The sequence below is a fragment of the Asparagus officinalis genome, chromosome 4 (assembly GCF_001876935.1).
Source record: "Asparagus officinalis chromosome 4, Aspof.V1, whole genome shotgun sequence".
NCBI lineage: Eukaryota > Viridiplantae > Streptophyta > Magnoliopsida > Asparagales > Asparagaceae > Asparagus > Asparagus officinalis.
In genome coordinates, this window is record NC_033797.1 from 69,211,929 (window position 1) to 69,222,594 (window position 10,666).

The window sequence follows — 10,666 nt, forward strand, 5'->3', positions numbered from 1 at the left end:
GGACTTGCTTTGTCTTTGGGTAAACGGGTAGGGTTTGAGGCAAGGGAATATATTTGGTTGGTTCGGGTCGGGTCGGTTTGAAAAATTGTCAACCCGACCCGAATCACCTTACTCATAAAACCGCTTTTTTCGGGTCGGTTCGGGTCGGTTCGGTCGGTTTTTTCGGTTTGAACCGAACCGTGCTCACCCCTAGTTATATCGTAGGAATATTAGGCAGGTTTCAGCAAAATCCTGGTGTAGCTCATTGGAAAGCTGTAAAGAAGGTTTTGCGGTATTTGCAGAGGACCAAGGATTTCATGTTGGTCTACAGAAGGTCTGAAAATCTAGAAGTCGTTGGTTATTCAGATTCAGATTTCGCAGGATGTGCTGATAGCAGAAAATCAACATCAGGTTATATATTTCTGCTCGCTGGAGGAGCAGTTTCCTGGAAAAGTGCCAAGCAGTCCTTAGTGACGACATCCACCATGGAGGCAGAGTATGTTGCTGTTTTTGAAGCAACATTGCATGCCTCTTGGCTCAAGAATTTCATCAGTGAACTAAAGGTGGTGGATTCCATTCAGAGACCAGTAAAATTGTATTGTGACAATCAGGCAGTCGTACAGTTTGTAAAGAACAAGAATTTTTCTAGCAGGAATAAGCACATCGGTGTGAAGTACTTGTTAGTCCTTGATAAGGTCGAACAAGGATTGATTGAGGTTCCTCATCTGCCGACTCAGTTGATGATTGTTGATCCTTTGACCAAGGGAATTTCTCCAGGGCTCTTCAAGGAACATGTATCCAGTATGGGTGTTTTAGAGTCTTTCGATCAGTGAGATTCAGTTGTCGTAGTAGTTTTGTTTTATTTTCAAGTACTATATTCTGGATTGCTTTGAGCTCATAAAGAAACTATTGTGCTAATTTTTTATATATATTAGCAGTTTGATATTTTCAAGCATTGTGTTATTGATCATTGTTGCTTGATATATATTTTAAAGTAAAGAAAACTAAAGTTTAAAGTAAAGAGTTTCAAGTTAATCGTAAAGAAACTCGAATTAAAGATAGTGGTTCATAGAGTCATAAAGGTTAAAGTAAAGAGACTCTTAAATTTGTGCAGAAGCTACTAGCGGTTGGACCGTGGAGTGACCTTGTGCTATATTAGAGCATATAGTGTTTTCACGATCAACCATTAGTGGTGCTTTTGTTTTAAGGAAAAGGTTTCGGAAACTATCCTAATTAGAATCATGGCAACAAGTTGTTTTCTAAAATAAATGGGTGCGCACCCGACTTTAAAAGTTTTTGAAAATTTAAATGTTGTTGAAAATAAAAATGAGGTATGTTGTGCCAAGTGGGAGATTGTTGGGTTCGATTAATCCAACGAACCCATGTGGCCCAACCTACTCGTTTTTTGATTTGATTTAAAGTTGTCATCGATTCAAGTTAGAATCAGGATGCTAACCACATGGCCTGGTTAGACAGTTTTATGTTTATCAAGTTGGGTAGTTATCTTGAATATCTAAAGGATAGGATCAACCGGAGTGTAATACCACAGTTGTGATTAAACCATGATGGGTAGGGTTAATCATAAATATCTATTTAAGGGTGGGAGTCCCTCCTCTCAACCGTACGCAGAAAAGAGACCAAATTCTCATCGTTGGCTATGGGAGGAGAGAGGAGAAGACTTCCATTATTTTTCATCGGTGAACGGTAATTTAGATCTATTTTTCTGGTTCAACTATTCATGCCTAGATCGTTAAATTATCCAACAAGATTCTTTACTGAGAAAATAAAAAGAGCTATTTATGACATGACTGAGACAAATCACCTCGTCCAGATGGTTTCTCACCTATTTTTTTTCAACGTTATTGGGAGATTATTAAATATGATCGTATCAAATGGTTTGATGAATTTTATTAGGGGAACTTGGAGATTGACAGATTAAACTATGCATATGTGCTTCTTATTCCTAAAAAGGTGGATGCTTATTTGGCTCGTGAATACACACCTATTAGTTTGCTTAATGTGGTGTATATAATAATTACAAAAGTGTTCACTAACAGGTTGATCTGTAAACTTGACTTATTGATAAATCTTATACAATTAGGATTTATGAGGAGGAGATATTTAGTTGAAGGGATTGTTGTGGCTCAGAAGATTATAGACGACTGCTTTCTGAGCTATAAACTTGGTGGAGTTTTATTGAAATTAGATTTTTTTTTCAGGGCTTATAGATTGGAATTTTATTCTTAAGGTTTTAAAAGTAAAAAGGATTTGAAAAAAGATGGATTAATTACGTTATTATGTGCTTGAATGGAGGAAAATCAGCTATATTAATTAAAGAAATCTAGGTAGATGGATTGTTTCTAAGAGGGACATCAGGAAAGGAGACCCTCTTTCTCTCCCTTTTTTTGTACTTATAGCTGATATTTTTACAAAAATGATGCATTTTGCAGAGAAAAAAAGGGCTAATCAAGGGTTGGGACCAAACTTTTTATTAAAAAAATTTCTATGCTTGCAGTATTCTGACGATACATTAATTAGCTATCAAGCTAAGAAGCCCAGATGATAGTTTTGAAAATTTTGGGTTTGATATGATTTCTACATACAATAATTGTTTTGGAGAATATTAAGAATCTATAACATCATATTGATGTGCGCTTTAAGAAAAAGGGTCTTTTTTCTGTAGCATATTTGGGTATTACTTTGAGACCAGATAAATTATTATGAGACCAAATAAATTATTAAGAAAACATTGGATTCGTATAATAGAGAGAGTTGATAAAAGGTTGTCATCTTGGAAAGGGAAAACTCTTTCTAGAGGGGTTAGATCAGTCTTATTAAATTCTATATTAACTTCTATACCTCTTTTTTAGATGCCTATAATTGTTTTTCTTAAGTGTGTGTGTGAAAGAATTGATAGAAATAGAAGAAGGCTCTTGATATAGGGAAAATAAAAACCAAAATTGTAAGCGCACAACTATCAAGTTATAGTATAAAAAATTATCGATCCCACAAGAAATGTGTTGTAAGAATTAATCAAAATTGATTCTTAAGTTGTGTGTGTGACAATTAAGAGTGATGAAAGTGGTTGTGGAGAAATAAAGAGAGTGGTTGTGACTATATACAAATAAAACAAAAATAGATTAAGAGGGGAGAAAGAAAGATGAAGAAATAGAGAAATATAAAATAAAAAAATAAATAAAGAAAATCAAGAATAAAGAGAAAAATCAAGAAAGTAAAAGATGGAGGATTTAATTAGAGATATGAGGAATCTAGAATTAAATCCACTAGTCAATTTCACTTAGAAATTATGAACTATTCTCTTTTTATCACATTTTACTTAAGATTTATTAAGCATATACTATCAAACCACTTAAGAAAAGTATAATCTATTAAATTATTATCCAAGTAAAATAACATTTATGAAAAGAATAACAACTAGATATTAATTCTAGAATTCATAAGCATAATCTATCAAACCATTCAAGATAAGTATAAATTATCAATTTTTTCTTCTGTCAATTAGTTCTCCAGTTGATTATCCTAAATATGATCACTTTAAGCATAAGAGAATAATTCATAAATTATAGAAAAATCAAACTAGTTTCATACAATTATAGAATTCCTACAAAAGTTATTTTCACATCTTAGAAAATAAAAATAAAGAATTAAAATATAGACTAGAGAGAATAAAAGAAAGAGAATGAAAATAAGAACTAACTACAAAGAGGACAATAGGAACAAAAATTAAAGATCTAAACTATGAACAAAAAGGAAAAAACATCAAAGGAAATCTAAACTATGCAAGAATATAAATCTATACTATAAAATAAAAAGGCAAGAAAATAATATAAAAATAAATATATAAAAGTAAATCTACTCTACAATGCATCAAAATAAATCTAAAATAAGGGGTTCTAGCCCCTTGAATATCTAAAATAAGAAACAAATATTATAAGAAAATAAAAGATAAAAGAAAAAATTTACATTGCAAGAGTGTTCTAGCCTTTTGAAAACAAACCTTCATTTTTATCTTCATCTTCATCTTCATCATCAAATAAAGAGAAGAAAAGAAAAATATGAAGATGTGAAAAAAATTCTTTTATTAATTGCAACAAAATTATAATTTTTGAAAGGTCTTCTCAATCAAGAGTAACATTCCTCTCTAAATGTAGTTTTTACAAAAATTTTCACACTCAAATCTCTCATCCTCTACTACCATTTATAGCCTACAGCAATGAGTGAGAACCATTGGATATTGCTTGGTGATCATTGAGCTTTCTTGGGCCTTATTTTGTCTTCATATTTGGGCTTCAATAAATGGTTGAAAGTCTGAAATTTTGATTTTTTTGGGGCTTTTATTTATTAATTCTTCATTAACCTGTAAATTAAGATAAAACACGTGTTGGCCTTCTTGTTTTGATGATGTTTAACAAACAATTTACCACTAATGTTGTTTGTCTAGTATTTGTGTTTTCGTATTTATTGTAGACAAATAACGTTGTTGGAGGTTGGATGGATTGCGCTTCAACGATGATATCCAAAGGAGGTTGGCGGAATGTCGGATTGAAGCCTATACAACAATTCAAGTTAAAGATCAAGTTCAAGCTTCATCCGCACGTGTACCAAGTCAAGCTTAATTGAAGATCAAGATTGCTTGGGTAATGTAGTTTAGGATTTATATTATGTGTGTTAAGTACTCTAAGCTCAATTATCTATACACACACATTTTATTGGTTTCCTTGTACATATATGTAGTCACATATATATACAACACAAGTTTTAGTTTTCATGTTTATAAATATGAAATTACATGTTTCATATTTATTATTGTGATTTGGTTTATCTACTTAGATATGAAACAAATATATTTTCATATACATACTCATAGGTTTCATTTTCTATTGTATTTGTGAAAATATTGTATTCTTAGTTTGTAGACTTCAATATCAGTTTATACATGTTTTACTAAGTCTATAAAAACATTTCACAAAGTTTTAAAAGTTGGTTTATGTCAAAACATCAAAATTCAAGTATCTCATATTTTCATGTTTTGGACTAGTTTGTAAAATGATGATATTTTTCATTTGGGGAGTCCTTTTTGATAACCAGTCATTGTAGCATGTTTATTATCATGTCTACAATCATTCCCCAAAGTTTTACATTTTTTAGAATTTATTTGATATTTTTAAACAGCACTTTAAAATCAGCAAAACAGTTTTTTGAATATGTCAGTTTTCGGTCGACCGAACCTATGCTCTCGTGCTCAGTAGCCGACAGAGAGTTCGTCGGTCGACCGGTCCGGTCGACCGAGAGCTCAAATCGGTCGACCGACAGAATTTCCGGTCGACCGACGTTAGTCCAGAAAGTTTTCTTCGTGTTTTTGCTCTCATCGGTCGACCGACGGAATTTTCGGTCGACCGACAATATAGCCGTTGCTGTTTTGTCTTTTGCTCTGGTTTTTTGGCTGAGTTGTGAGAGGGTATAAATACCCCATTGTCTTCAACTCTCAAGCTATCTAAGAGATTGTTTTAAAATAGTTTAACAAGGGTTTAAACTTGTTTAATGTTTGTTCAAGTTTGGTTTAAAAAGCTTTTAAGCAATTGAGGAAGGGTTTAAGTTTTGTTTAAAAGAGTTTAAGAGTTTGTTTGAGTTTAGTTTGTGAAGCAAATTTCACAAGAGCAAAGAGGAGATCATCCTTTGGTGTTTGGGCATTCAACTCATCTCTCTCTCACTCTTGATCTATAGAGAAGTTTTCCTTAAACTCAATTCTAGCTATTTATTGTTTTGATCTTAATTTCCATAAGCTAGATTTCTATATTGAGTTTAAATTGTTTTATTGATACTCTCTGTTCACACACAACCTATTGAGCTTATTGTATTTACATTCATAGTATAATTTTGGGTTGTGAGATTAGTGACTTGAGAGTGAGCTTAATTGAGTTCTCATCTTGTTTAGAGAACAATCAATTTATTTATATTGTGCCTAATTGTGAGGATTCACTTGTAATACACTTGTACACCGAGAGAAGTGTGTGGTGAGAGACGGGGTCGAATCCAAGAGGAGTGGCGTCGGTTGACGTGCCTAGGGAGAGGTTGTAACCGAGCACTTGAGGAGGAGGACACGGGCTAGGACCAACACTTAGTGTGTGAGGTGTGATTACATAGTGATTGTATTGTGAGGTGTAAACGTTGTTCGGGTGAACGTAGAAAACCCGGTTGTGATAGTGGAGATCTCCTCGAGGTGAGGAGCGGGGACGTAGGTCGTGGGGACCGAACCTCGTAAACATATCGTTTTGTTTGTGATTGCATTGGCGTTCTTATTCTTGTTTTCATATCTTATATCGCCTTTGTGTATTGCTCATCATATTACCCTATCACTTGTGTAGATTGTTTATTTTACCCTTGTGTTAGTTCATATATCCTTGCTCATATATTTGTAATATCTCATTGATAGGATATATTCATTTGTTCATATTGCTTATCCTAGCTTACGTATCTTGTTGTATTTTATACTTGCTAGGATAACTTATTAATTAGTTTTAATTGGCATTTAATCGGATTAGATTAGCATAAGACCCTAATCACCCCCCCTCTAGGGTCTAACAATTGGTATCAGAGCTTGGTGCTCTTTGATTTAAGGTCTAATCGCCTTGAGTTAAAGATCCAAGTTATCTATTTGTGCTAATCTTGTTATGATTGCATTTGTCTTGCTTGCATATGTTCATATATATATCTTGAATATGAATGTATTTTGTTTAGGCTATAAATCCAATGTTGCTCCTAAATTCATTAATTTTTCCTATGCACAATGGGCTTCTAGATTTAAACTATTTGTTGAATCTAGAAATATTGACTTATGGAAAATTATTGATTGTGCTTATATTGTGCCCACATTGGAGAAATCCAAGTGGAGCGATCATGATAAGAAAATGTTTAATATGAACAAGTTTTTGTTAGAGTATTTGCTTAATGCCTTTGACTCATCATTTTCTAACAAATTTGTTCATTTTGATAGTGCTTACAATTTATGGAAATTCATAGAAGCACATCAAGGCAACTTGGAGGAAATCCGACGTAGTTTGGAGGATTGTTCTTCAAGTGAGTGTGGAGCATCATCATGCACACGGCCACTAGGCGATAGCCCTAGTGTGGTAAGCGATTCGGAATCCGAAAGTGATATATCCATCAATGAACTCGCTTGTGCATATGAGAAATTATTGCATGCCTATACAAAATTACAAAATAATTTTATTGATCTTAAAAGCAAGCATGTAGAATTGAAATCCGATCATGAGAAGCTAGTGTCCAAATTTGACATCATTGAAAATGAAAATATAATGCTTAAAGAAAACAATGATATGTTAAATTTGGAAAATGAAAAATTGATCTCATCCATTTCTAGCTTAACTCATGCAAATAATGCCATGCTAGAAGTAGAATGCATTAGAAATGAATTTGATTCTTTTAAGAATAACCATACATGCTCTACTTCTATTATCAATGATGTTGTATCTAATGATGAGTTGAATCATGTGAAAAACCGCATATCTTGTTTAGATTCAACCTTAAACACATGCATTGATAATCATAACAAGCTTATGGACTTGTGTGCAAAGTCTAATGCAAACTCTTCTAAGAAACCTACACACTATGCACACATGTATAACAAAGTCTATAAATGCACTAATTGCGGTCGTAAAGGCCACCTTGCTAGATTTTGTTATAATGCACAAAAACCCATCAAGATTAATCATGTTTGTGCATCCCATCAAGCTTCATCATCACACTCACATGTACACACACGTATAGATCATCATAAACATGCCCATATGTACAAATGTGAGTTTTGTGGTCGTTTTGGTCATTTGGCCGAATATTGTTTTGATTTGAAAAGAAAATCACGTTTGCCAAATGTTTCTAGTAGACCACAAGTGTTTGAATGTGATATTTGTGGTAGATTTGGTCATTTGGCTAAGTTTTGTTATGATTTGAAAAAATGTTCAAACTTGCCAAATTTCTCAAGTAAACCACCTTTGTTTAATAAGGTTTCTCATTTGCAAAATAAATTTAAAAGACAATCTTTAGTTGCAAATGATTTTCGTGCACGCTCACTTGGTCAACACAAATCTTTTCACTCTTTTCATTGCACGAATTGCAATCGAAAGGGTCATTTGAATGAATACTGTTTTGACCGTGCTAGTGCACCATATGTGCCCAAGAAGGTTCATAACCCTAGGGCTTTGAGGTTCTCATTTGTCTTTATGTATGTGAGTTGTGTTTAGCATATTTTCTATCTATGCTTGCTCACATATGTTTGCCATGATCTTCATTTTGTATATTCTATATGGCATTTTGATAGGGGGAGCAATCCCTATATCTTTTTATGTTTGATACTCACCCGTGCTTATTGATAGGGGGAGCTTTCGCTCTCTTATTCTTTTTGTCCCCTTTTTGATGTTGTCAAAGGGGGAGAAATACTGTGAGTATATCTATTTTGTTTGCTTATATGCATGTTTATTGGAACTTGTATATTCATTTCCTTCATGCATATATTCCTTTTTGTAAATTGTTTGTCATCATCAAAAAGGGGGAGATTGTTGGCCTTCTTGTTTTGATGATGTTTAACAAACAATTTACCACTAATGTTGTTTGTCTAGTATTTGTGTTTTCTTATTTATTATAGACAAACAACGTTGTTGGAGGATGGATGGAATTGCGCCATAACGACGATATCAAATGGAGGTTGGCGGAATTGTGGAGTGAAGCATCGTACAATTCAAGTTCAAGATTCAAGTTTAGCTTCATCCGCAACGTGTACCAAGTTGAGCTTCAATGAAGATCAAGATCAAGCTTGGGTAATTTAGTTTAGGAGTTTATATTATGTGTGTTATATACTCTAAGCTCAATATCTATACACACACATTTATTGGTTTCTTCGTATATATATATAGTTATATATATATATATACATAAGTTTTGTTTTCTATGTATATATATAGTTATATATACATACATATGTTTTGAGTTTTTATGGTTATATATATGAAATTCTATATTTCATATTTTCTATTGTGTTTTTGAAAACATTGCATAGAATATGCAATTTTGTGAAAATATTGTATTCTTAGTTTGTAGACTTCAATATCAGTTTATACATGTTTTACTAAGTCTATAAAAATATTTCACAAAGTTTCAAAAGTTGGTTTATGTCAAAACATCAAAATTCAAGTATCTCATATTTTCATGTTTTGGACTATTTTGTAAAATGATGATATTTTTCATTTGGGAGGTCCTTTCTGATAACCAATCATTCTATTCTGTTTAGTATCATGTCTACAATCATTCTCCAAAGTTTTACATTTTTTGGAATTTATTTGATATTTTTAAACAACATTTTAAAATCAGCAAAACAGTTGTCAGAACCTGTCATATCAGTTTTCGGTCGACCGCACCGGTCGACCGATCATTTGTTCTTTCGTCACCATGCAGCAGAGAGTTGGTCGGTCGACCGGTACCGAATGCTCCAACCGTCGACCGACCGACGATTGTCCAGAGCTGTTCTTCGTGTTTTTGCTCTCCGTCGGTCGACCGACATAATTTCCGGTCGACCGACAATATATCCGTTGGCTTCCAACGGCTATTTTACTGAGCTGTTTGCTGGGGCTGTTTTTGTCTTTTGTTAGGGGTTTTGGCTGAGTTTTTGAGTTGGTATAAATACCCTATTGCTGTTCTCTTTCAAGCTATCTAAGAGAGTTTTAAAACAAGTTTAAGAAAGTTTTAACAAGGGTTTTAGTTTGATTTAAGTGTGTTTAAAAAGCTTTTAAGCAAATTGAGAGTTTGTTTTTGTGATTCAATTCTACAAGAGCTTGAGGAGATCATCTATTGGTGTTTGGGCATCCAACTCTTCTCCCTCCACTCTTGATATATTGAGAAGTTTTCTAAACTCTATTTCTAGCTTTTTTATATATTTGATTATCATTGTTATTAAGCTAGAACTACATTGAGTTTAGTTTTGATTTATATCTCTTTGTTCACACACAACCTTTTGAGCTTATTGTATTTACATTCATAGTATAATTTTGGGTTGTGAGATTAGTGACTTAGAGTTGTGCTTAATTGAGTTCTCACCTTGTTTAGAGAACAAATCATTTGATTTATATTGTGCTTATTGTGAGGATTCACTTGTAATACACTTGTACACCGAGAGAAGTGTGTGGTGAGAGACGGGGTCGAATCCAAGAGGAGTGGCGTCGGTTGATGTGCCTAGGGAGAGGTTGTAACCGAGCACTTGAAGAGGAGGACACGGGCTAGGACCAACACTTAGTGTGTGAGGTGTGATTACATAGTGATTGTATTGTGAGGTGTAAACGTTGTTCGGGTAAACGTAGAAAACCCGGTTGTGATAGTGGAGATCTCCTCGAGGTGAGGAGCGGGGACGTAGGTCGTGGGGACCGAACCTCGTAAACATATCGTTTTGTTTGTGATTGCATTGGCGTTCTTATTCTTATTTCATATCTTATATCGCCTTTGTGTATTGCTCATCATATTACCCTATCACTTGTGTAGATTGTTTATTTTACCCTTGTGTTAGTTCATATATCCTTGCTCATATATTTGTAATATCTCATTGATAGGATATATTCATTTGTTCATATTGCTTATCCTAGCTTACGTATCTTGTTGTATT